A 24,338-nucleotide genomic window follows, 5' to 3' on the forward strand; every position below is an offset into this window, starting at 1 on the left:
TGCATCCATGTCCTACACACACGCGCATACATACACAAATACACACGCACACGCACACATACACACACAAACACACATACACCTACACACACAAACACACATACACCTACACACACATACACATACACACACGCATACATACAGACAGCTACACATACACACACACAAAAACATACACACAACTACCCACACATTCATGCCTGCACACAGACACAAACACATATGCCTACACACACATTCATACACACAACTACCCACACACTTATGTCAGGACACAGACACAAACACACATGCCTACACACTCATACACATACCCCTACACACAAACACACATACCCCCCAACTCACACACACACACACACACGCCTACATACACACAGTCGTGATTGCGAAAAACATTATTTGAGTTTAAGATGTCAAAATTCAAATTAATATATTTTTTTTAATTTTAGTTCATGTGTGAAAGGAGTGCTGAGGAACGTCACATTTGGAAATTATAATTATTTAACTCAAAATGGAACTTCTACTAGTTATAAGCATCTATTATTAGGTATGTATTGAGAGCATAAGATTCTTGTTTCAGCATATTATAAACTTTTAGAAAGGACTTAATATTGTATACTAGTAAAACTTTCTTTTAGATGTGTACAGGGTTCGTACGCTCCTTCAAAACTCCTTCAATACTCCTTCATTTTGGAAAATTTTTGAAGGGCCCTTCAAACTCCTTCATTTTTGTTTTAACTCCTTCAAAACTCCTTCTTTTTGAGTTCAAGACTACATAATCTTCCTCTTTGTAACTTAAAATCCTTCGATCGACATCTTAACTTTGTCATAAAGGCGATTTTAATGTAGTAACCGTTTTTTTTTTTTCTTTTTTTCATAAACGTGATTTACAAAACCATCGTAGAAGTGATTAATGTTGGTGAAAATATTATTAGAAGACTAAGACACTTAATAAGTGAAGTAAAACATGCTTAAATGGTGCTTGACTGTATTTTCAAGTTTTATGATTATTGCTTTTCCCCCCATTACACTCGCAGCAGCAAAAATCAGTTTGTCTAATTATTATTTAAAAATACACAAGCAGATTTACTATATTACGTGATTGTTTTAAAATACAATTGTTTAGTAAGTTGCAGTTATGATATGAAAATAGTCATCCACAAGTGGTGTCATTTTCAAATAAAAAATAAATCAAATTAAAAACGAACTCCAAGTTTGGATGAAGCGTTCTCAGTTTTTTTTTTTTTTCGCATTTTTTGGCACTATAAAAGAAAAATATTTTGCTGCCCCCACAACCCGGGTTGTAGCAACCATAGCTACACAAAGGTCAACACACTTTTCCCTTTGAAGCACTACATCTATAAATGGGACATGACAATGTCATTCACTTGAAGAGAGACGAGTTTATGAAATTATGACAAGGGGGAAGCGAGAGGGTGACAAAAAGTGACATCACATAGTTATAATAACAATATGTTTACAAAAAGTACATGTGACAAGAGGAGGAGCAAGGAGAAGTGTGACACTTTGTGACAAAGAGGGAAGAGGGGTTAAATATGTTTAAAAAACTGCGACATCATTGAAGGACAGCCCATAGTACTTCTTCAAAATCTCATTTTACTCCTTCAAAACTCCTCCAAAACTCCTTCATTTTATTTCTGAAATTGAGTACGAACCCTGTGTGTACATAATGTGATTTTGATCAGTTTTCTGCAAAAAGAAGTAAAAGAATTTAGAGATCGTTCATTCGCTACTTGTAGTCAGCAAGAACTGATTAATGGTGTGAACCTACCCAGGAAAGCATCATATGCTTTTAAGTTGGGTGTTTGCATTTTTAGATTACATAACAGAGGATTTTTTTTTTTTTTTTTGAGCAATCACGATTGCTTATTGTTCTCATTTGACTGTTTTTGGCGTCCTTTGATTTTTCCCACCGCCACCCTCCGCACCATCACCGTCGCCCGGCTCCTCACGATGCTGCTCCTCTAGAGAAAGCCGTCTCCAGGTTGCATCCATGTCCTACACCCCCGCGCATACATACACAACTACACACACACATGCACACATACACACACATACACAAGCACACACGCATATATACAGACACCTACACATACACACACACAAACACATACATACACACAACTACCCACACAGTTATGCCAGCACACAGACACAAACACACATGCCTACACACATACCCCTACACATATACCCCCACACACAAACACACACGTCTACATACACACACTCGTGATTGCGAAAAACATAATTTGAATTTTAAATGTCAAAATTCAAATTATTTTTTTTTTTTTTGACGCATAATTTAAAAGCCTCACTCCACATACAACACATATGTAGTTGCAAGTGATAGAAGAGCCAACAGGTTCTTCCGTGTCAGTTAAAAACATTCCTGAATTCAAGTAACAGCACTAATTTGAGCTTCTGTTGCGAATGAATAGGCATTTTTCATGACCATGGTTTTTTTCGCAGTTTCGGATGTATCGCCCCTTTTTATTGTTACTGTATTTCACAAGAAATACTGAGAATGCAAAAAAATAAATCAAATTAAAAAAAGAACTCCAAGTTTTGGATGAAGCGTCCTCAGTTTTTTGCATTCTTTGGCACGATAAAAAAATATTTTGCTGCCCCCACAACCCGGGTTGTAGCAACCATAACCACACAAAGGTCAACACACTTTTCCCTTTGAAGCACTACATCTATGCTCCATAAATGGGACATGATAATGTGATTGACGAAAACCGCACAAGCGTATGAAATCTTTCTTACGAGATTTCTCTCCGAACGCAATTCGTTCGGTTCGCTTCTGGGAAGATTCGAGCTTCGTTAGCGTGGAAAGGGCTTCCTGTCCCCGGGAGACCCTCCACTTCAGACCACCCACTCGATCACCGAGATGAGAAGGAAATTCACGTAACCCTGGGATGGTTTTCGGTGAGGAGACTGTCAGCGTTCGCCGATCAATTGATTCGATATCTATCAATTGATATGTTACCGTTAAAGTATGAAATACGTTATTTTATAGAATACCTAGTTATTTCATGGAATAACTGATCGTGTCCGTTAAAGTGTAAAACTCTCTTGTATTTCACAATTTAACTACAGTCGGACCTCCATATATCGAAGTAGCAAATTGCCGGGAAAAAATTCGATATATAGAAATTTTGATACATGGAAACGATCTTATTTTATCACGAAAGTATTCGAAAACATGAAAATAAAAGCTAATTTTCGAGTAAGAAACAGAATTTATAATTTATACGAGTATCGGTTTAAATGAAATTTAATGATAAAAAAATTAACAGAAATTACATTTTTACGCCAACCATACATCTTCATATTCTTCGGCAATTCAACTTGATCGCAACATTAGGGGATTTTCGTTTTAACAATGTGATCGGGAGAAAAGTAAACAATCAATTTACTTAACTTGAATGATTTTTACTGAAGCTAAGAAGACTAGAAATGATAATCAACAAACAACAGGGATAATTTGAAACTGATTTTACAGTGCTACTGTTGACAGCTAAGATTTGAAATAAACTTGAGGGAATTTAAGATCTTCACAACGGAACAACGACTTAACTACACACCCTTCGACCCCAGATTTCTTATGAGTTCCGTAGCAACCTTTAGTGTGAACGTAATTTTCTCCTCTAACCTTTATTTTTCATGAGAGAAACTGTCTAAAGTGGAAAAAAAATCTACGAATGTCTCGAATTTTTTTTCGAAATATATAGATTTTTTCGATATATAGAAACAATTTTTCTATATAATGAACATAGAAATTTGCTGGGATTTCGATATATAGAAAATTTTGATATGTGGAAGTTCGATATATTTAGGTTCGACTGTAGTTCTATATCTTCTGGCGCCCTAATAGTGACACCAATTTTATTACATATTTTTGATGCATGCAAGTGTAGCTAGGAATTTATGTAAAAACGTTGGTGTCATCATGAATGCGCTTTGAGAAAATTGGCATTGAATGTAGTAAAAAAATCATTTTCGGTCATTTTTAAACGGAGCTTGTGGCTGTCGCCGTCGTGATGACACCGATTTGACAGCTACAATAGTATCTAAGAAGACCATATAATAGTATAGAATTTAAAAATCCATGTCATTATAGGGGCGCTTAAAGCAAAAAGAACTTTAAAATCTGCAAATTTGAAAAACACGCAAAAATGTGCCACGCCCCCTAAATTAAAAAAATTAATTTCCCAAAAACGGTAAAGCAGACAAAGCTCATATTTTGCACAAGCATTGCATTCATGATAAGGAACAACATTTGCAAAAATAAAGAAAATTAAAAATGTCAACAATCGCAACCTGCCTGATCCTTACAGACAATGGCTCTTAAACAGAATTCGACGCGGCAGCTTCAGGTCATCCCAAAGTCTGAGTTCCAGAAATGTTTCGAGTACTGGAAACATCGTTGGACCAAGTGTGTTTACAAAAAAGGTAGTACTGTATTCGCGAAAAAATGTTCATTCAAAAATCGACCTTAATTTGCATTTTGCCCACCCCCGAATGAATGTTGAGTTTTTTTTTTCGACTCGACCACACGTGGATAAGTGCCTAAGAACGTATAGACACGGGAAATATCCATTTTGGCGATTCCAGAGTTAATTACAACGAGTTTTCTCGTGACGTCTGTATGTACGTATGCATGTATGTGCGTATATGCGGATGTGCGGATGTATGTCGCATAACTCAAGAACGGTAAGTCCTAGAAAGTTGAAATTTGGTACGTAGACTCCTAGTGGGGTCTAGTTGTGCATCTCCTCTTTTGGTTGCATTCGGGTGTTTCTAAAGAGATCTTTTGCCCTTTTTTGGGGGGAAATCATTGTTAATTTCGGTGTAAACTCAAGTGGTGTTATAATTTGGCGGACACTTGACGATATATCGCCCGTTGATCGCCAAGTTTTGTCGCCAACTTGGCGACAAATTTGGCGATTTTTTTTTAAAATCTGGTTTCTTTTTGGCCACTGTTGGTGATATTTAGAGAGTAAACTATGTAATCACATTAAAATTGCCAGTAATGGGGAAATGACATTAAATAGGAGTAAAAGGAAGTCATGTGATGCACACATCAGCTCGTTTTCTTTGCCCCATAAAAAAAAAGTTGGAAAAATTCCACTTTTTTTTTTTTTTTTTTTGAAGGCACAATTTATTATACGATATTTTTTTCCTTTAACTACTGTAATTTTCAAAATAATTTCCAATTTGTTCATTTTGAAAAAGCTCAGTCATCTAAACTATTTCCCTTCGCCCACATTCCCCTACTGTACAAATATAATGCCCCTGTAGAAAGTAATCCTATCATAAAATCAATCGGACCTTCAGGGAGAAGTATTTTAAAAAGTGATTATTTTCTCCATATACTCATTAGTGTTATTTCCGCTAAGACGTTGCAGTTTGTTTTTATTTTTTATACATCAACTCTACCGTGAAATCTTAAACAGAGAAAAAAATATTTCTCACTCTCTTTTCTGTGATTATTTTCCCTCCTCTACCTGTTGCATTAAACGCTGAATGCCCGAGACGTATCTCCTGCTCTACATAGTGCATTGTGGGATAGCAGTTTTTATTACTTTTCTCACAGTAATTACAGGAAGAGAAGCTAAAAAAGTGCAGAAAAAAAAAGAGTAAATCTTATTGTATCGTCTGCTTCTCCTCCCCCATACAAATACAGGATGCTGAACTACGTTGTTAAACTTGTGCCGGAAGCTTCTTTTTGAAATTTTACAGCTTTCTACTTTTTTTTCATGCGTTTTTTGCTGTCAATAAAAACTGTTTCTTCACTTGGGGGTTCTATCTCAGTTGTCAATAGCGAGGTAAAGGAAAGATTTAAAAAAAATAAAAAAATGAAAAAATAAAAATAATTTGAATTTTGACATCTCGAATTCAAATTCTGTTTTTCGCAATCACGAGTGTGTTTGTATATGTAAACGTGTGTGTTTGTGTGTGGGGGGTATGTGTGTAGGCATGTGTGTGTGTAGGCATGTGTGTTTGTGTCTGTGTGCAGGCATGAGTGTGTGGGTAGTTGTGTGTATGTGTGTAGGTGTGTGTGTGGGGGGTATGTGTATGTGTGTGTAGGCATGTATGTTTGTGTCTGTGTGCAGGCATGAGTGTGTGGGTAGTTGTGTGTATGTGTGTAGGTGTGTGTGGGGGTATGTGTATGTGTGCGTAGGTATATGTGTTCGTGTCTGTGTGCAGGCATGAGTGTGTGGGTAGTTGTCTGTATGTGAGTGTGTAGGTGTGTATGTGTTTGTGTATGCGTGTAGGTGTAAGTATGTGTGTAGGTGTATGTATGTAGGTGTATGTATGTGTGTAGGTGTATGTATGTAGGTGTATGTATGTGTGTAGGTGTATGTATGTGCGTGTAGGTGTATATATGTATATGTGTGTAGGTGCGTGTACGTATGCGTGTAAGTGTAGGATATTGACGAAACCTGGAGACGGTTTCGCTAGAGGTGCAGTATCGTGAGGAACCCGTCGACGGTGATGCTGCGGAGGGTGCTGGTGGGAGAAATCAAAGGAACGTCAAAAACAGTCAAATGAAAGCAATAAGCAATCGTGATTGCTCAAAAAAAAAAAAAACTCACATAGCGCACAGTGTTTCGATTAGTACAAGCTAGGTGGACAAAAGTCATGTTCAAAATTCTAAACTTTGGTATTTGGATAATATAAACAATAAACTTAAACATGATGCTTAGTTATTTGTTTATGTCTATCTCCCTTCCGTCACATGAGTAATAAAGTTCAAAGGTACGTATTCGTTTGTAATAGAATAAATCAATTGAGTTCCAGACATCATTTCATCACACAAAATTTAAGTGTTCCTTATTTTATATAATTTCATTGTTCAAGATATTATTTATACTAGTAAGTGCTTTCTTTTCCTAATTTAATTAATCTATCTGATAGTTAAACAATGTTTAAAAAAATTTAAAGATAAACGAGGGATTTTTTGCCCGTTTCAATTTCAAGTGATGGAAATGACTTGTACCCATTTGTACCCGGGCTAAATTTTCTGTACATTATAGCTGCACTTTTCCCATTATTAATAAGGCGTATTATAGTCAGCACACTCGAGTAATACATATTTTTTTTCTCTAGATTATTTTCTTTCGAGTAGAGACTTCTTTAAAGAATGATTGAAGCACCCAAAGCTTTGGACAAAAAAAAAAAAAAATGCTGTACTCGAGTATGCTGATTCTAATACGTCTTATCATTACCTAGTTGTACCCGCACGGCCCGGGTAAAAAAGGGTAAAATCCTTACCATCACTTTTAAAACGAGCAAAAACTCCTTCTTATCTTAATTTTTTAAAAAATATTGTTTAAGTATCAAATGGAGTAATTAAATTAGGTAAAAAAAGCACTTACCAGTATAAATAATATCCTTCTTGAACAATTAACTCATGTGAATTTAGGAGCACTTTAATTTCGTGTGATGGAAGGATGAATTCTGAACTTGACTTTTGTCCAGCTCGCTTGTATTAATCGAAACACTGTGTAGCGCCTCGATTAACCGAAGTGATTCGGAACGGACCTCCTTCGGTAAATCGAAAATTCCGGATAAAAGAAGTACTAGAAAATGGCCGCCAGAAGACGGCAAAAACCGAACTCTGGTTTTAAACATGTTCACATTTACAAACAGGGGTGCCGTCACTGGAAGTCACGTGACCTGTGAAAAAATTACATAATTCGGCAAATTTGGAGACAGTGTTGCAATACTGATTTTTTTTACTTCCTTTTACAAAAAAGGAAGTATTGTATTCGCGAAAAAAATTTCACCCAAAAATCGGCCTTACTTTCCATTTTGCTTACCCCCACATCAATGTTGAGTTTTTTTTTTTTTTTTTTCAACCCGACCACATTTGGATATGTGCCTAGGATCATAGAGACACCCGAAATATCTATTTTGACGATCCCCGAGTTAATTACGACGAGTTTTCTCGTGACGTCTGTATGTACGTATGTATGTGTGTATGTGTCTCGCATAACTCAAAAACGGTATGTCCTAGAAAGTTGAAATTTGGTACGTAGACTCCTAGTGGGGTTTAGTTGTGCACCTCCCGTTTTGCTTGCATTCGGATGTTCCTAAGGGGGTCTTTTGCTCCTTTTGGGGGGGGGGGGAAATAATTGATACTTTCGATGTAAACTCAAGTTGTATTATAATTTGTCGGACACTTGGCGATATGTCGCCAGTCTTTTGGTCGCCAAGTTTTTTCGCCAAATTTTGGCTTTTTTTTTTTTTTAATTTTAAATCTGATTTCAATTTGGCCACTGGTGGTGATATTTAGAGAGTAAACAATTGAATCACATTAAAATTGCCAATAATGGGGAAATGACGTTAAATTGGAGTAAAAGGAAGTCATGTGATGCACACATCAGCTCGTTTTTTTTTTAAATGACGCTTGAAGTTTTATTTCCAAAAATCTAGATGCTTATCATTTGGTAGAAGTGGAAGTTTCGTTCGGTAAATTCAGAATTTCCACCCATCGAAAAAGAGGCCCACATTTACAAAATGACTACTGCATAAGATATTTTTAACTCTTTTCTTGTAATTCTAAACAAATTTGTTCGGAAAATGTCATAATGTCTTTCGACACTATGTTCCTTAACTTCAATCATATAAATCAATCATATGTGCAGTTACAAAATAATTGCCTGATAAAACAGTACATTACTACTGTAACGTTCTATCATTTCAACGAATTAAATGGCATTTTAAGTACCTAGTAGAATTATTTAGTGTTTTAAGCAGGGCTGTAAAGTCGGAATCGGAGTCAAAGAGTTCGAGTTGGAGTCGGGAGTCGGAGGTTTAAAATTTCAAGAGTTGGAATCGGTCTTTTTCCATCCTATTCCGCAGCCCTGTTTTTAAGTCTTTTTGTAGATTTCAATGGAAAAACCCTGAAGTGATAGAAATGTTTAATACTGCGCGTCAAAAAATATCTTCGAAATGCTTCTGAAAATATTCTTGCTGATCTTATGTAAAATGACCCCCTATGAATTCAAATATCACCTCCTTCTTCCTCCATCATGTCCCACTTTTTAGAAACGGTGGACCCCAATTTTTTCCTGATTTCGACAGTCTCATAGCCATTACTTTTATTTGGAGGAGAAGGAAGCAATTAACACTTTTCTGGGGAGTTAGAGAGGTGCAAACTTCAAAAGCATGAACATTTAGAGCAAGTCGGGAGACTCATGGGTATATTCCCCTTTAAAATATTTCAAAAAATATCGTTCCTGATCTTTTTTCCTAGGGTTTTCTTTCATAATTTTTTCACTTATTATTTATTTATTTATTTATTTATTTATTTAATTTTTTTTTTTTTTTTTGACTATGTCCAAAAAAAAAATTTCACGGAGTAAAAAAACAAATTTAAATATTGGAAGCACCGCACTTTGCGTAGTAGTTGCATCAGGGGCGCCGACTTGCAAAAATTATTGAGGGGGCCCGGACATCATCGGGGTTTAGGGGGTTATATAATCCCTCGGAGGACCCCCCACCCGAAATAAAGGTCAGATTTTTGCGCCTTGAAAATGCCATATTTTCTGGTGTGTATAATTTTAACAGACAAACAGTATGTGATACGGTATTTTCAAAGTAAAAGAATCTAAAAATTGGTTTACAAATTTTCTGGTTCAACTTTTAAATTATATCACTTGTCTTAGAGATTTTTTTGTTCTATTTTATGGGGAGCTGTGCAGTGCCGTAGCTAGGTATTGATATTATAAGGTAGGAAGGACACTTGACTTGAATGGAAGGGCATTCCCAGAGACGCCGACTTTTAAAAAATTGGGGGGGGGGGGGAACTGGGGGAAATTTCCTAAATTTGATATGAAAAACAGTGAGTTTTCAAGTTTTTTTTAAGCATTTAAATGTCATATAATCAACATTAGAACCCCGAAAACCTCACAAGTCTGACACATATTTTTTGGCTTTGAAAAAGGGAAAAAATAAATACAAACACGCACAGTATTTTCGTAAAAGGGTAATTTAATTTACGCATGTTTTTTTTTTTAAGACCAGTTGTTTTTTCATTAGTTATACCGGCTGACAAAGTTCAAGTGTAAATGCAGTCTCTTAATGTCTAGGTTATTTTTGAAAACTCAGTTGGTTTTCCAAAATTTGTTTCACCTCTGTTTAATAAAAGCAAGCACTCTTGTTCAACTGCAATGATCTGTGTGAGTCCATTTGATGGAAAACGCCCAATAATGCAAGATTGCACCATTTCACTAATCTCAATGTAAAGTGCCTTGTAGTACTCCTTTGGGATTTTGAAAGTGTGCAGTGAGCTGGCTTCGTTGTTTTCATACTTCTTTGGTATACGTCGATTCTGAGGAAGCGAAGGATTATCATTTTGTAAAGGTTTTACTTTTAAACACGATTCCCAAAAGTATTCAAAACTATCACGCCTCCCATTTAATATACAAATCAAACCCTCATACATTTTTTCCGGATCAGCAACACTTAGATGAGCTCGCCGCAGCGCTGCCCACCGGCAACAGATTTGCACCCGTAAGTTTGCGCACTGGGACAAATTCTAAGTGTGCTTGCAGCACTATAACACCATCATTATTCACACTACTTGTTTTCAGTTAACCTGCTTACTACCGTAATAATTATTTGTTTTAGCTCAGTACTGAATGTATTTTACAAGGTAAATTATCTTCAAACAAGGAAAATAAAAGAAATTAATGAGTTTAGAAAACATAATATAATTAGTACTTTTCTTGATTTATTGGGAGGGCTCTGCCCCCTCAAAAATATTTTTGAGGGGGCTCGGGCCCCCTCAGGCCCCATGGACTCGGCGCCACTGAGTTGCATTGCAGATCTTCAGTAAAGAATCTTCCGGTATTATTCAACTTACATTCACAGATATAGTTGAGAATAAAATACTTCGATGTTTTTTACATTGTAAAATTTTTTTTTTCCGACATGCCGCTCATAGGAGTGTGTCCTATACGATGGTTTTATGCCGAGAAATAAGTAAGGAAATTGTAAATCTCTAGGGAAAAAAAAATCGGTTTTGATTACTTAAAGCACATTTGGGGGGGGGGGGGGGTGGATACGCCGATGAAACTCCCAACTTGTTCTAAATGTTGATACTTTTGAATTTCTCACCACTTTAACTCGCTCTCTTCCCCTCGAAATGAAAATAATGTCTATGAAAGTGTCGAAAAGTGAAAAAAAGTGAGCGAGTCCATTTCCCAAGAAGTGGGACGTGAGGGGGAAAACAGTGGTCATGTTTAAATTCGGAGGGACATTTTACACAAAAGTATGTCGAATGCATTTTGAAAAGGGGGAGGGGGTTCCATGCAATTTCAGCCTGACGTAAAAATGGCTACCTGTGGTTACCTTGTAGTGATTTACTCCCCCTCCCCCCGAAAAAATAAATAATAAAATGAATAAATAAACTAGAATTTAGAAAACCAACTTGGTCTAAGATAATCGAGGTTCAATTTAACGACTTGTGAACTTCTCCATTTTTGGCAGAATTTCCTCCAATTTTCCAGAAAAAGAATTTTTTTTTAGAGATTAGCAGATTCTCTAAACGTTCTTCTGAAGATGATGAAGTTTATTAAGATCTTAGAAGAAACATTGTTAGTCCAGTAAAATTAGCATTTTACTTGGAAAAAATTTAAAAAAAAGGTTTTTCTTCACAGAAAGCTTTGTTGTGTCTTCCTTCAGCGACATCTCATAAGTCCCCGACTTTTCGCTGTGCGCTTCCCCCTTTTTGGCGGGGAGAAGGGGGGAAGTTTCAACTTTGCTATCTAGGAAAGTGAGGTATAATTTCTAACTTTTTTTTTATACGCTGAGTCGAATTAAATATAACCAAATCGATATTACAAATATTTAAAGAAATTCTGGCATAAAAACCAATTTTTAAAACGGATTAGGAAATACTTGTTTCATTGTAACTTAAAAAAATTTTCTCTAAAAAATTCAATAACTTAGATTTTTCTTCACACAAAGGTGTGTTCTGTCTTCTTAAATGATACCTTAAAAGAGACTTTTTCCGTCGCAAGCATTCCTCGTTTTTTTTTTTCTTTTTTTTCGGGGAAGGGGGGGGGTAAGTCTCTCACACAGTCTCAATTTTAATATCCGCCATAATTTGAACACTTTTGTTCCGTTCCATGAGTGTTCAGAATACAAGGAGTTCACTGTACCATCGAATGAATCAGTTACAAAACACAAAAAATGTCAAGTTAGGGAGATTTTTAAATTTTTGTTGATGAAATGATACCTTTTTTCAGACAAGCAAGTCTTTCAATTTATTTATTTCTCTAATGTTCAACCAAAAAATTAAGCGACATATCATAATGACTAAACTCTCTTTCTTTCAAAAGCATTAGAGATCGTTCACAAATGATAAGGGGGATGGAAATAGTGACAGCTTCTGATAAGGAGAGCACAAGAAATATCATATCACTTTTTTATATAACAATATGTATAAGGGCCATTCCACGGTCACGTGCGGGACAAAAATACGCTTAAATTTCATAAACATTTCTTCATATCTCTTAATATTATGATGAAACAGGGGTAGGCATATTTTTTTTTAATATTTACATTTGATACAAAGATACTCCTGACACAATTATATTTTTATTGAACTGTTTTTTTCATTTAAAATGAAATTCATTTAATTGCGTCACGTGCGGGACATCCAAAGTCAACATCTGGTAACTTGCTTATGAATAAGCTCATATTTTTGCCCTACTAATACAGCAATGACGAAACAAATCGAAGATTTTGAAAGCTAGGTTCCAACGTTAAAGAAACATATCTTATTAGTTTAGCAATAATTATTTAAACCATTGAAAAAAATATGTATCTGCCCATTCCATTGAAAATGGTCATTTTGTCCCGCAAGTGACGGTTCCTATATTTCATAAAAAAGAAATAATTTTTGAAGAAAGTTTTTGCTCAAGAAGTGCTCACATGCGTTTGTGATTTCTTAAGCAACAAAATTTTGTTCATCATCCTTTTAAATGATTATTTTTTTATAAAATATATGAAGCATCACGTGCGGGACAAAATGACCGTTTTCCGTGGAGTGGCCCATAAGAACTACTAACGTGACATGTGACAAGGGGAGATGAGGAGGTAAGTTGAAGTCGTCATTTATAACCAGCTCCTTGCACTCAATGGGTTAAAATAAATAACGTATTTTTGTCACTATCAGCCGGAGCTGAAACTGCGCGGGAGAAAAATATACCAACTTATTGTCAATTTTTCGTATCCAGACTTCATTCTTTTTATTTATGATGAGCATGTTTATTTACAGGTTACAGAGAGATCTCCCTTTTTTTCTTTTTTTTAATTTATTTTTTAACATGAAATGATTCCCAGCAATGCACAAATAGAACTCTAGTAAAAACCTTTCACCTCTCGGAATACATTCAAATAAACCAAATCAATTGCAATGATGAAAGTTTAAACCAAGCAAAGCATTACATTTTTGAAATATGTAAAAAAATAATTGTTTTACTTACTTGCTATTTTTTTTCTACTACCTTTTATATTTGATATTTAATTGATATTTAATACAGTTCACTCTCAAATGTTCTAAGAAATGTCTTTTCACTTCGTTGACAACTACAAATTATCTTATCAACACATCGTATATAATATGGAGTATCTGCAAAAGTAGTTATTAGGTATAGACCAATATCCTGAGAGAGCTTTAAATAGTCTCCTAAATCGTTTAAACAAAACAGGAAAAAAAATTGCAACTCACATCTATTTTTTGTGACAAATATCCGAATTTGTCCCCCTCCCCTTTTTTCGAGATATCTACTTTTGCAGACACACACTTCATTTTTTCTTCGTTTAAGATTAAAGAAAATCATTTTACTGCTTGAAAATGTTCGCCATGAATACAAAACGCTCTTATTATTTCAAGCACGAATCTAGTTTCCATCATACCAATGTTGCCAATCAATCAGCAAATCAATAAATAGAGTTCCTTTTTGAAGATCAGTTTTAGTTTTGAATAATGTTTAAAACTTATCTCCATCCTTTTTAAGCTCCAAATGCAGAAACTTTACAAACACCAACCTAGCAATAGGTAATGATTCTGAATACGGAGTAGTTACACATAAGTGTAGTTACACATAAGTGTATCTGTTCTTCTGACAGTTAAAACATTGCTACAGTTTGCTACTTAAATATATTCTGTAAATAGTATTTCCTCCACACTTGACCTTCCACATCTTGACACCTCCACACCTTCCACCATGACTCCTTTTTTTTCAAGCGAAAACGTTCTCACAATATTTTTTCCTATAGAAATTATAACACAGCTAACTGCTGGATTAAAGAAGTTGATTTTATTGAAAACTATCATTTAAGTTAGGAGTTTTTCACTTCCTTCGGTCGTAAATGTCATTTAAAGGGCGTGCCGAAATTCTTACACTCATTGGTGTTGTGCCGTATTTTAGCTTTTCTTTTTCTATGGAACATCTTTTTGTATATAATGCGAGTTTCTTATTATTTTTTTTTCTCAACTGCATTTTTATGATGCGACTTTTTTATTTTCCCTTTCCTTTTCAGCTGATTTTTGTAATGCAAGACTTTTCAATTTTTCTTTTTCTATGAAACTGCATTTTTTCAATGTAAATTTTTCAAAACTTTTTCTTTCTCTACGGAACTGTGCTTTCGGAACGCGAGTTTTGAAGCTGGGTGGTTTCGCCTTCAGAAGACGTCTGTGCATCAGCTAAGAAAGACATCTCCACTTCATCCACATAGTGAACACCACTGATGAAATTCCGCCCTTGTTCTACTTCAGTGGAACCATTCGAAAGCCCCTTGCTTTCTCTTCCCACACTCTCACCCTGCAAAGCTTCACTAGAAAAATTGCTGTCGTCAGAAAACAATTCTCGGCTGTCCATTTTACCAGGATCTACTGCCGGATAGTTTTCGGGCAGTCTCTGCTCAGAATCTTCAAATCCAGTATCGAAGGAAAGGGACGGACTGTTGTAATAGACCTTATTGTAACCACTAGGGTTGGTCCTCCTGACCCGGTTCGAGCCAACGCAATAATAACAGCGGCATGTTTCCGTTTCGAATTCGAAAGAAAAGTTGATTGGGTTATATGGATTATACGGAACGAAATCGTTGTTCCAAAGAGGTACATGTCTTCCTCCACCCCACGCAACAGAACTTGCTTGCTCGTCATTTTCCATCTGCGGAACAAACCTCAAATACATCAGGGGCTGAGTCTGTTCTATCGCTTGCACGTCCAACACCGGCGCGTACTGTGCGCTGCTGGATATGTGCATCTGGGAGAGAACACCGTTGTGGGCCTCGACGCTTGGATTCACCGGCGCTTGGTTGCCCGCGACTTCTTGTTGAAGAACATTTGGGTTGGAAGACTCCATTCTGCCGATCATGAGTGGCGAGAAAGCAGAAGCATTATATACATCCGGCGTGTGAAGATAATCCATTCCAATTTGGGTATCAGAAAATCCTGAAATTGTCTGATCGGGGATGTATGGGCATGGCATTGGCGGGTACACAGGATTTCTATATTCATTTCTCAGGTCGAAGGGACTTGCTCCTGAATTCCACCATCTGGATTCATGTTTGTTATCTAAGAAGTTTTTCCAGCCATTTTCTCCAGTTTGGCTACTTTTCTTTTTGTCATTGTTTTTCTCTAATTCCTTTGCAGAAGCAGGCGATCGTTTTCTGGCAGGAGATTTGGGACTCTTATTGAACAAGTCCTTCGGCAGAGTAACGTACGAATGTTTGCTTCGCAACACGCACTGCTTCAACGCATCGCAGGACAGGTGGGAGAACTTGCAGTTCAGTCCAAAGCAACATTTATTTTCCAAAAAAAGGCGGCAAACGGTGTCCGGCACGCGATATTTCCCCTTGATGTGCGGGAAAAAGCAGTCGTAACTTTTGGCACAACAGTCAACGGCGTAATATCGGCAAACTATTTTGTCCAGGTTGAGTTCTGTGTTCGCCATTTTGAGAAACAGTTAACAGCAATTCGACATTCAATCACCTTTCTGTACGCTTTCTGACGTTACGAAACTGGACACACGAATACGAGAAAACATTGGTGATGTGACGGAGTTATCGCTGTTGGAAGCTCGCGCTAGTTGGCGACATTCTGGAACTGTATTGCAACCCTATTGTTTGCCGCCATGTTTGGTCAGAGTTACAGAGAAACTACTTATTTAAAAATACCTCATTATTTTGTCGTTTTAAGTTACTTTTTTCAAAAGCTAGCTGTTGAACAGGCTTAAAAGATACAATAAAATGCAGAATAAATGTATAAACCCATTAAAAATTAATAAAGAAATCAGCTGAAATGTAAAATAATTCCGCGAATAAAATCATACAACAATAAAAGTTCCATTGAAATGTTATAAAATAGTCGCTTAAAAGAAAATGTAAAAGAAAAACACATTAAAAAAATCATTAAGATGTATAATAATCCGCCAACTAAATTTGAAAAGGTAAAATTCAAATAAAATCTATACTAAACGACCAAATTAATACATCAAATCATTGAAAAACGTTAAAAGCTCAATTAAAACGTAAAATAATATGCCAGATAAATATATCATCAAAAAACGTTAAAAGTTACGTTAAAATGTAAAATCATTTTTTCCAAATAAATATGTAATTTAAAGAACATTAAAAGTTGAATTAAAATGCAAAAAATTTTCCAATAAAATTTAAAATGATTAAAGCCACAATTAAAATGAAAAAACCCGGCCAAATTAATGTACTAAACTATTGAATGACGTTAGAAGCTTCATTTAAACGTAAAAAAATATGCCAAACAACTATATCATCAAAATATTCTATTAAAATGAGGTATAACCTGCCAAATAAATTGTGAAGTAATCTGTCAAATAAGTCGAACAAATCAATGAAAAGCAATAGAAGATCCATTAAAATATAAAATGCTTTGCCAAATAAATATTTCATTCAACAAACATTTAAATTTGCAGTTAAAAACAGTACTTAACAAATGTACCAAACCATACGTCAAAATACTATAACAATATGCCAAAAAAACATATCTTCAAAAAACGTTAAAAATTCCATTAAAATGTAGAATAATATGCCAGTTAAACTAGTAGAGATAAAATTTAAAAGTAAAATAATCGACAAAATAAATGTACCTAGTACTTTGGAAACCTTAAAAGTTTCCTTAAAACTTAAAAAAAAAAAAAAGAAATATGCCAAATAAATGTATCATTGAAAAAACATTTAAATTTGCAGTTAAAAACAGTACCAAACAAATGTACCAAACCATACGTCAAAATACTATAAAAATATGCCAAAAAAACATATCTTCAAAAAACGTTAAAAATTCCATTAAAATGTAGAATAATATGCCAGTTAAACTAGTAGAGATAAAATTTAAAAGTAAAATAATCGACAAAATAAATGTACCTAGTACTTTGGAAACCTTAAAAGTTTCCTTAAAACTTAAAAAAAAAATAGGCGAAATAAATGTATCATTCAAAAAAACATTGAAAGCTGCAGCTCAGTTTTTAAATGTAAATCAAACATGGCGGCGGTATGACTGAGATATTTCTCTTTCTGCGAAGAAAGAGAGCAAGTCGCCAATACGCGCCAATTTTACTCTTACCTGGAACTGTAAATTTGCGTTATTTATGACGCATGCTCTTCGTTCGTTATGAAATTAAAAAATATATTTAACTCGAATATTGATCATTCTAGAGTGGAATTCAGCGACACTTATTGCAAAAGCGGCGGAAAAATAAAACCGAAACGCAGAATTAATCATATTTTTGTTTCTACGTGATACCTTTATGCGTCATATTTGAATAATGAAATACCTAAAAAAACAACTCAGTGTGTGGGAAAATAATTCTGTATGCGTCATTTAGGCGCAATAAAATCCGAAACATTGCGAAATTATGAAAGAATGTTTGGTAGATTTTCATTCGTTTTACTGAAATTCTCCTCCTTAATATTCGATGATTAATCTTGTTAAATATTCATCTTTATTCTCAGCTTCTCACTTTAGGAATCTGATGTTTTAGTTTTGCTCTCTGCTCAAACTTGCCGATTCATATCGGCAAGTTCTTTCTTTGCCACTAGTCCTCAGGGAAGTCGCAAACTTATATTTTTGAGCGGTAGTAAGTTCTCAATTTGTCGAATGGAATTCCAAATTTTCCGAATGATAAAATACAGTAGAACCTCTCAATAACGGACACTAAGGGGACCGGAAGCTTTGTCCTTCAAATAGAGGTGTCCCTTCTTCGGAGGTACATGAAATTATGCAAGCAGTATATTGACTCAGTATAACTTCGTACTAAACAAACTATTAGCATTTAAGATAAAATGCTAAAAATGATTTATACTGAATGCAATTCAAAAATAAATAAATTTCAAACGTTATTCTTTAAATAATTAAAATTTAATAAAATAATTTGGTATAGTTTTGTATTTTGAAGTAATTCCATGACTGAACATGAATGATCATCATGAACTTGTCGATTTCATGCAATTTAAAATTTAATATGATATAAGTTTCAATTAGAGTAGACGGTTTCAAGTTTTATTCACGAAACTATTCATGAGCCGTTGATTATCCTTCGGCTGCTAGCCTATTTGAAAAAAATACTACGAGGGGAAAACATGCATGCAAATTTTAGCAAGAAGTTCACAGTAGATCATATTTGTACACGTTAATGTCTAACTTAATTAGGTGTCCCTTATTTGCAGGTCTCCCTTACAGGAGGTACTATGTACTACTGTATGTTAATATGCACACGCAAGTACATCTAATGAAAAGGGACAGTCGGAGATTAGGGGCCATTCATTAATTACGTAAGAGTCCCGAGGGGGAAGAGGGTTATAAAAATCTTTACGTACCCTTACTTTGGGGAGGGAGGGGGCTCATTCTTAAGTAATATTTTCCAAGTCGACATTTTATGTCAGAGATCGCGAAGCCAAGTAGTTTGGCAGGGACCATATTTTATTTCCGTCTGGAAGGTAAAAAAAAACGTGTTAGGAGGAGCTGTTATTTTTTTTTTTATAAAGAATAAAAAGTAAAATATAATAAAAGAATCGCTCTATGTATGACATGTTTTATTTTTAATTAGTAGCTCATCATTTACAAAGAAAAAAAACGATATTTCTTTACACAAAAAGTTTAATAATAGTGAATTTAATAACGATTCCACTGATGTAAGATTCATTATTTTATTAGTTTGAAAACGAAATGGAATCTTACATAAGAATAGGAGGGGGGGGGGGGGTTGAAAAATCTTATGTACCCTTACATGGGGGGGGGATCAAAAATTGGTAAAATCACCCTTTTGTAATTAATGAATGGCCCCTTAGAAGACTGCAAAATTAAAAATATGTCTCCGCATTTGTGGGATCTGCAGACAAAATTCGCCGAACATAGAAGTTCTTGGGAGGGTGTAGGGACCTCCCATTGGAGTGCTCCTGAACCCACACGTATTTTGATAATGTTGGCTTTGATGTTAGTTTTAGCTAGTATGTGGTGTCTCTTTTGTGATTGACATGAAGCTTTAAATCACTGCTGCAACTCCGGGAGCATCAACTAGTAAAGAAATAAACTAAGCAAAAATTTTACATTTATCTACAAAGGGCACAAATTTTAAGATATTCCACAAAAAAAAATAAATAAGTAAATAAAAAATAAATAATAATTTGAATTTTGACATCTTAAATTCAAATTATGTTTTTCGCAATCACGAGTGTGTATGTATGTAGGCGTGTGTGTTTATGTGTGTCTGTGGGGTATGTGTGTTTGTGTGTAGGGGGTATGTGTAGGCATGTGTGTTTGTGTCTGTGGGTAGGTATGACTGTGTGGGTGGTTGTGTGTATGAGTGATTGTAATAGGGGGGGGGGGGGATATGTATGTGTGTGTAGGAATATGTGTTTGTGTCTGTGTGCAGGCATGAGTGTGTGGGTAGGTGTGTGTGTATGTGTAGGTGTCTGTATGTATGCGTGTGTGTGTATGTGTTTGTGCATGTGTGTGTAGGCGTATGTATGTGAGTGTGATTGTGTGTGTATGTGTAGTTGTGTATGTATGCGCGTGTGTGTAGGACATGGATGCAACCTGGAGACGGTTTTCGCTAGAGGAGCAGCATCGTGAGGAGCCGGTCGACGGTGATGCTGCAGAGGGTGCTGGTGGGAAAATAAACAAAAAAAAAAAAACCCTAAGAAAAAAAATTAGCGTTAAAAAAATTCATGTAGGGGAATGTGGGGCAAAGTGAAATAGTTAAGATGACTGAGCTCTTCCAAAATGAACAAACTGGAAATCTGTTTTAAAAATTAATAGTGCATGAAGAAAGAACATCCTATTTAATAATAAAACTTGCATTGAAACATTATTTTTATTTTTGGCAGTAAAAAAAAGTGAAAAATGTCCATTTTTTTTTCATGGGGCAAAGTAAATAATGAAATTTATTCAAATGAAATATTTTCTATTCGATAGGGAAAAATACTTTTTAACAAAATAATAAACAAATTAATCGATAATTTAGTAAATAAAAAGAAACAATAAACTGATAAATTAATTTATTTATTAATTAATACATGAGGGAAAATAAATGAGTGAATAAAATAGTGAATGAATATGAAAATAAGTGAACGAATAAGTGAATTATTAAATAAAGGAATGTAAATAAATTAGTAAATAAATGATTACATAAGTGATTTAGTAAATGATTGAATGAATAAATGAAGTGAACTGTTTCACTTTGCCCCAGCCACTTTGCCTCGCATGCACTTGACTAATTGGGAAAAATATTAAATAATACAAATAAGCGAAATATTAACTAAATAAATGCTGCACCGGTAATTAGAAGGTCCCAATTAATACTTAAAATTTTAATAATATAAACATTATCATTTGATAATCTTATATAATTAAAAACCGAGCGTATGTATCTATCTATGTACCTATGTATCTATGTAGTCATCTATGTCCAAGTTTCTTCTCCCGAACGACAGTGAACTGAACATCGAGCCAGGTATCGATAGATTTCTAATTTTCCTGTCTTTATGTTTGGCTATTTAAATTAATCCTCCCATAATAATTAGCGGAGGTATCAATTAAAAACTATTCATTATGACACTTAGATTTCCACGTAAAATCCCTATTTTTCGAAGGCTTTCCTCCATTCAAATTATTATTCAGTGCTTCATCTCCACTTTCCGCAACAACGCTTTGATTAAAATTTATAGCGTGAAGAAAATCATTGAGACGAAAGATCTGTTCCCATTTTCGTTACTCGAATATGAACAAATAAAATTTATGCTATTGTTTTAAAGGCTTTTCCTGTAATCGGGGGATATATAAAATGTTTACTTTTTGGTCATTTCTTCCGCAATCTGCCGCAAAATTTTACCGACTTTTTTTTTTTTTTTTTGTTCAAGCCTGATTGTTGAACACGCGTTACTAGACATAACTATTACTTTCGAGGTGCACCGTGCAAAGCTGGGCGACGCAGCTAGTCTTATATAATTAAAAACTGAGTATATATGCATCTATGTATGTACCTATGTATCTACGTAGTCATGTATGTCCAAGTTACTTCTCCCGAACGACAGTGAACTGACCATCAAACCACGTATCGATGGATTCGTCATCTTCCCTGTCTTTATATTTGGCTATTTAGGGTAAAAATCCTCCGATAATAATTAGCGGAGATATCAATTAAAAACTATTAATTGGGAAACTTAGATTTGGACATAAAATCCCTATTTTTCGAAATCTTTCCTCCATTCAAATGACTATTCAGTGCTTCATCCTTAACTTTCCGCAGCAATGCTTTTATTAAAATGTATAACGTGAAGAAAATCATTGGGACGAAAGATTTGTTGCCGTTTTTTGTCTCGAATATGAGCAAATAAAATTCTGGGTTTTGTTTTAAAGGCTTCTCCTGTAATCGGGGGATTTAAAATGTTTACTTTTTGGTTATTTTTCCGAAATATGCCGCAAAATTTTATTTATTTATTTATTTATTTATTTATTTATTTATTTTTTTTTTTTTTCAAGCCTGATTGCTGAACACGCGTCACTTGACATAACTTTTACTTTCGAGGTGGACCGTGCAAAGCCGGGCGACGTAGCTAGTATCAAAATAATTTTTGACTCACAGCAAAATTTTACAATTTGAGTGTCAATTTTTGAAAACTGCTTGTATAATTGTATGCTTTGATTTTCAGAGGTACTTTTTTCTTGACGGAAATATACTACGCATGTTACTAAATAGTTAAAATATTACTAGGTGAGTGGGGCTAAAAGCGGAGTAAATATTTCGCCATTTCACTTTGCCCCACATTCCCCTACATTGCTTCTCAGATCGGTTATATTGTGAGTAAAAATGTTTGAAGCCCTTTCTGTTGCGTGAAAATAGAGCACTTCAACTTAGCTGGATCAAGCGCTCAATTTTTTATGTATTTTGATAAATCTTTAGATTTTTTAAAGAAAATGAGAAAAACATTTTTTTTTCAGTAGTTTCATATAAAAAGAGTTGAACTTTTCCTGCAAGCACCGCTGACATTAACTTATTTTAGATAACTCAAAAAATGCTCTCGAAATTCGCAAATCAAACGTTTTCCTAACAGACCGACGAAGACATACTTCCTCACCTCTCATAAGCCTAATTTTTCAAAAAAACTATGCAACAAAAAGGAACTTTTTGTCTGCCTACTGTTTTTATTTGTCAATTCTTGCTAGTTTTGAGTCGCAGAAAACGAATAGATAAATTATTTTTGTTTTGTTAAATCTCGTTTTCAAGATACACAAAAGCCCACAGGAGAAAGATGCATAGCAAACCACTCATTCACTGGGAAGATAAATATAAAGAGAAAAAAAAATCCTGTGCACTAAATGTAATTAATAAATAGGTCCCGTTTCGTTAAGCAATGGTGATTTTTCAGAAAGTCACGGTTGCTTTTAGGCTATTGCAGTAAGCTATACTTTGCATCTACTATACTGCCTTGTGCAGGTAAAGGGCAGTAACTGCAAATTTTTCATTTTTCATTTTCTTGCATTTTTGTCATCTATTGTACGTTATCTTTATTGCACAAGCTCGCTTATTTGGTTTCCGCTGAAAAAAAGGCGCGAAAAAGACGTCCAATTTCAACTTTCTCCTATTGTTAGTATTGAATCCAAAACGCGCTTCTTCAAATATCTCGAAAATTCATTTCTGCAGATACTGCCGTTTATCTGCACACGGCAGTATACTTACCTGAGCTATACTTTACTGACTGCTTCTTGTGGTTCAAAGACAGATCATAACTTGTAGTAGTCCAGTAGTATTTGGCTAGCATTAAATCAGCTCAATGATCCTGATATCCGCGATCCATTGCATTTCAACTTTCTAGAACATACTATTCCTGAGTTATGCGACATACATACGCACATACCTACATACAGACGTCACGCGAAAACTCGCTGTAAATAACTCGGGAATCGTCAAAATGGATATTTCGGGCGTCTATATGTTCTTAGGTACATATGCACGTGTGGTCGGGTCGAAAAAAAAAAAACTCAACATTCATTCGAGGGTGAGCAAAGCGAAAATTAAGGTCGATTTTGAATGAAAAATTTTTGCGAATACAATAATTCCTTTTTTGTAAAAGGAAGTAGAAACACTGATTTTCATAATTGTGCGGATTTGAAGGGCCGTTAAAAATTCTTTCCTCATCCTCAACTTGGAAAGCTCTAGGTGCGGTATTAGTTAATTGTCTTTGTTCACAGTTTTCTCGAAGTTCTTCATTATTCCCATAACCAGGGGTCGAAGTTTAGAAGACGGTCAGTCCCAGAAGTAGTGTACCTATCTCCCGGGAAACGAGCTGATGTGTGCATCACATGACTTCCTTTTACTCCAATTAAAAGATAATAGTGCCTCGGAGTGCGCAGAGAAACACTTTAAATATTTTCACCCCAAGTTTGTCGCGAACCGAAGCAAAGAAAACGTTTTATACACATAAATTTTCCCAATATTGGCAGTTTTGATGTGATTCAATGGTTAACTTTCTAAATATGGCCAAATTGAAACCAACTTAAAAAAAAAAAAAAAAATTAATTTGAATTCTGAAATTTTGAATTCAAATTATGTTTTTCGCAATCACGAAATGAGACAGGACCCTACTCATTGGAGTTATTGTTTCTAGAAACAGCTCCTGTCCCTCCCCCCCCAAGCCTGCCTCTCCTCCTGGGCGGTTACGTGTGCATAGTTATGTGTGTAAGTGTGTAGGCTTGTGTGTGTGCGTAGACCTGTGTGTATGCACGTAGGCGTGTGTGTGAGTGTGTG

The sequence above is a fragment of the Uloborus diversus genome, chromosome 1 (genome assembly GCF_026930045.1).
Source record: "Uloborus diversus isolate 005 chromosome 1, Udiv.v.3.1, whole genome shotgun sequence".
Classification (NCBI taxonomy): Eukaryota; Metazoa; Arthropoda; class Arachnida; order Araneae; family Uloboridae; genus Uloborus; species Uloborus diversus.